The following is a 4,354-nucleotide window of genomic DNA, read 5'->3' on the forward strand; positions in this document are numbered from 1 at the left end:
CCCGCCGGCAATGCCACGACAGCACGCTCCCGGGCCTCTGTCGGCAGCGGCAAGCTCAGTTGGGAGCACGGGTGGTCGCACCTAAAGCGTCTACTCGCCAAACTCCGGGCGATTGCGCCTCTCTCGAACCCGACCAAGTACTTAGGACGGCGCTGCGCGCCGCCGGGACCTGAGAGGGTTTCGAGGTGTATCGTGCAGGGGAGCTCAGCCTCCTCCTGTTTGCAGAATAATTGAGCGGACGCTTGCGTGTTCGCGCGGGCCCCCGGGACACACTCCCGGGCGGCCGGCTGCTCAGCTCTAGTTGACGCAGCTCCCTGGTTGATCCTGCCAGTAGTCATATGCTTGTCTCAAAGATTAAGCCATGCATGTCTCAGTACAAGCCGCATTAAGGTGAAACCGCGAATGGCTCATTAAATCAGTTATGGTTCCTTAGATCGTACCCACGTTACTTGGATAACTGTGGTAATTCTAGAGCTAATACATGCAAACAGAGTCCCGACCAGAGATGGAAGGGACGCTTTTATTAGATCAAAACCAATCGGTCGGCTCGTCCGGTCCGTTTGCCTTGGTGACTCTGAATAACTTTGGGCTGATCGCACGGTCCTCGTACCGGCGACGCATCTTTCAAATGTCTGCCTTATCAACTGTCGATGGTAGGTTCTGCGCCTACCATGGTTGTAACGGGTAACGGGGAATCAGGGTTCGATTCCGGAGAGGGAGCCTGAGAAACGGCTACCACATCCAAGGAAGGCAGCAGGCGCGCAAATTACCCACTCCCGGCACGGGGAGGTAGTGACGAAAAATAACGATACGGGACTCATCCGAGGCCCCGTAATCGGAATGAGTACACTTTAAATCCTTTAACGAGTATCTATTGGAGGGCAAGTCTGGTGCCAGCAGCCGCGGTAATTCCAGCTCCAATAGCGTATATTAAAGTTGTTGCGGTTAAAAAGCTCGTAGTTGGATTTGTGTCCCACGCTGTTGGTTCACCGCCCGTCGGTGTTTAACTGGCATGTATCGTGGGACGTCCTGCCGGTGGGGCGAGCTGAAGGCGTGCGACGCGCCTCGTGCGTGCTCGTGCGTCCCGAGGCGGACCCCGTTGCAATCCTACCAGGGTGCTCTTGAGTGAGTGTCTCGGTGGGCCGGCACGTTTACTTTGAACAAATTAGAGTGCTTAAAGCAGGCAAGCCCGCCTGAATACTGTGTGCATGGAATAATGGAATAGGACCTCGGTTCTATTTTGTTGGTTTTCGGAACCCGAGGTAATGATTAATAGGGACAGGCGGGGGCATTCGTATTGCGACGTTAGAGGTGAAATTCTTGGATCGTCGCAAGACGAACAGAAGCGAAAGCATTTGCCAAGTATGTTTTCATTAATCAAGAACGAAAGTTAGAGGTTCGAAGGCGATCAGATACCGCCCTAGTTCTAACCATAAACGATGCCAGCCAGCGATCCGCCGCAGTTCCTCCGATGACTCGGCGGGCAGCCTCCGGGAAACCAAAGCTTTTGGGTTCCGGGGGAAGTATGGTTGCAAAGCTGAAACTTAAAGGAATTGACGGAAGGGCACCACCAGGAGTGGAGCCTGCGGCTTAATTTGACTCAACACGGGAAACCTCACCAGGCCCGGACACCGGAAGGATTGACAGATTGATAGCTCTTTCTTGATTCGGTGGGTGGTGGTGCATGGCCGTTCTTAGTTGGTGGAGCGATTTGTCTGGTTAATTCCGATAACGAACGAGACTCTAGCCTGCTAACTAGTCGCGTGACATCCTTCGTGCTGTCAGCGATTACTTTTCTTCTTAGAGGGACAGGCGGCTTCTAGCCGCACGAGATTGAGCAATAACAGGTCTGTGATGCCCTTAGATGTTCTGGGCCGCACGCGCGCTACACTGAAGGAATCAGCGTGTCTTCCTAGGCCGAAAGGTCGGGGTAACCCGCTGAACCTCCTTCGTGCTAGGGATTGGGGCTTGCAATTGTTCCCCATGAACGAGGAATTCCCAGTAAGCGCGAGTCATAAGCTCGCGTTGATTACGTCCCTGCCCTTTGTACACACCGCCCGTCGCTACTACCGATTGAATGATTTAGTGAGGTCTTCGGACTGGTACGCGGCATTGACTCTGTCGTTGCCGATGCTACCGGAAAGATGACCAAACTTGATCATTTAGAGGAAGTAAAAGTCGTAACAAGGTTTCCGTAGGTGAACCTGCGGAAGGATCATTACCGACTAGACTGCATGTCTTTCGATGTGCGTGTCGTGTCGCGCAACACGCTACCTGTACGGCTCGCAGTAGCCGTGCGCCGCGTGCGGAACCACGCGTGCTTCTCAAAACTAACGCCAATGTTGTGTGGTACGAGCGCTGAAGCGCTGGAGCGGCTGGCCTGCGGCACCTGGCGCCTGGCGCCGGTTTTGAATGACTTTCGCCCGACTGCCTGTCCGCTCCGGTGTGGAGCCGTACGACGCCCATCGGCCGTGAGGCCGTTGGACACAGAACGCTTGAACAGGGGCCGCCACACGCCTACGTCCCGCCTATGCAACTGTCTTGAAAGAGACAGTGGAAACTAAGAAAAGATCACCCAGGACGGTGGATCACTCGGCTCGTGGGTCGATGAAGAACGCAGCAAATTGCGCGTCGACATGTGAACTGCAGGACACATGAACATCGACGTTTCGAACGCACATTGCGGTCCATGGATTCCGTTCCCGGGCCACGTCTGGCTGAGGGTCGGCTACGTATACTGAAGCGCGCGGCGTTTGCCCTGCTTCGCAGACCTGGGAGCGTCGCGGCCGCCTGTGGGGCCGGCCGCGCCTCCTTAAACGTGCGATGCGCGCCCGTCGCCTGGCGGTTCGCATACCGGTACTTACTCGGTAGCGTGCACAGCCGGCTGGCGGTGTGGCGTGCGACACCTCGTACAACGACCTCAGAGCAGGCGAGACTACCCGCTGAATTTAAGCATATTACTAAGCGGAGGAAAAGAAACTAACAAGGATTCCCCCAGTAGCGGCGAGCGAACAGGGAAGAGTCCAGCACCGAACCCCGCAGGCTGCCGCCTGTCGTGGCATGTGGTGTTTGGGAGGGTCCACTACCCCGACGCCTCGCGCCGAGCCCAAGTCCAACTTGAATGAGGCCACGGCCCGTAGAGGGTGCCAGGCCCGTAGCGGCCGGTGCGAGCGTCGGCGGGACCTCTCCTTCGAGTCGGGTTGCTTGAGAGTGCAGCTCCAAGTGGGTGGTAAACTCCATCTGAGACTAAATATGACCACGAGACCGATAGCGAACAAGTACCGTGAGGGAAAGTTGAAAAGAACTTTGAAGAGAGAGTTCAAAAGTACGTGAAACCGTTCTGGGGTAAACGTGAGAAGTCCGAAAGGTCGAACGGGTGAGATTCACGCCCATCCGGCCACTGGCCTCCGCCCTCGGCAGATGGGGCCGGCCGCCCGCGCGGAGCAATCCGCGGCGGGGTCGTGTCCGGTTGCCTTTCCACTCGCCGCGGGGTGGGGCCGTTCCGGTGTGCGGTGGGCCGCACTTCTCCCCTAGTAGGACGTCGCGACCCGCTGGGTGCCGGCCTACGGCCCGGGTGCGCAGCCTGTCCTTCCGCGGGCCTCGGTTCGCGTCTGTTGGGCAGAGCCCCGGTGTCCTGGCTGGCTGCCCGGCGGTATATCTGGAGGAGTCGATTCGCCCCTTTGGGCGCTCGGGCTCCCGGCAAGCGCGCGCGGTTCTTCCCGGATGACGGACCTACCTGGCCCGGCCCCGGACCCGCGCCGCTGTTGGCTCGGGATGCTCTCGGGCGGAATAATCGCTCCCGTCAGCGGCGCTTCAGCTTTGGACAATTTCACGACCCGTCTTGAAACACGGACCAAGGAGTCTAACATGTGCGCGAGTCATTGGGCTGTACGAAACCTAAAGGCGTAATGAAAGTGAAGGTCTCGCCTTGCGCGGGCCGAGGGAGGATGGGGCTTCCCCGCCCTTCACGGGGCGGCGGCCTCCGCACTCCCGGGGCGTCTCGTCCTCATTGCGAGGTGAGGCGCACCTAGAGCGTACACGTTGGGACCCGAAAGATGGTGAACTATGCCTGGCCAGGACGAAGTCAGGGGAAACCCTGATGGAGGTCCGTAGCGATTCTGACGTGCAAATCGATCGTCGGAGCTGGGTATAGGGGCGAAAGACTAATCGAACCATCTAGTAGCTGGTTCCCTCCGAAGTTTCCCTCAGGATAGCTGGTGCTCGTACGAGTCTCATCCGGTAAAGCGAATGATTAGAGGCCTTGGGGCCGAAACGACCTCAACCTATTCTCAAACTTTAAATGGGTGAGATCTCCGGCTTGCTTGATATGCTGAAGCCGCGAGCAAACGACTCG

At 57.5% G+C, this 4,354-nt stretch overlaps 3 non-coding genes across 3 annotated transcripts in view; all 3 read left to right on the top strand.

Annotated features, from left to right (window-relative positions):
* Positions 1–311: 311 nt before the first annotated feature.
* LOC124563847 lies at positions 312–2,221 on the top strand. The gene has a single exon (XR_006970376.1). It is a non-coding gene; the product is annotated as a small subunit ribosomal RNA (ribosomal RNA).
* Positions 2,222–2,572: 351 nt separating this feature from the next.
* Positions 2,573–2,727, top strand: LOC124563739. The gene has a single exon (XR_006970290.1). It is a non-coding gene; the product is annotated as a 5.8S ribosomal RNA (ribosomal RNA).
* A 188-nt stretch (positions 2,728–2,915) lies between these two features.
* The window catches only part of LOC124563779, a 4,222-nt gene continuing 2,783 nt past the window's right edge, over positions 2,916–4,354 (top strand). Inside the window, exon 1 of the ribosomal RNA XR_006970326.1 lies at positions 2,916–4,354. This exon is cut by the window's right edge and continues 2,783 nt beyond it. This is a non-coding gene — a ribosomal RNA (large subunit ribosomal RNA).

The sequence above is a fragment of the Schistocerca americana genome, unplaced genomic scaffold (genome assembly GCF_021461395.2).
Source record: "Schistocerca americana isolate TAMUIC-IGC-003095 unplaced genomic scaffold, iqSchAmer2.1 HiC_scaffold_124, whole genome shotgun sequence".
Taxonomy (NCBI): Eukaryota; Metazoa; Arthropoda; class Insecta; order Orthoptera; family Acrididae; genus Schistocerca; species Schistocerca americana.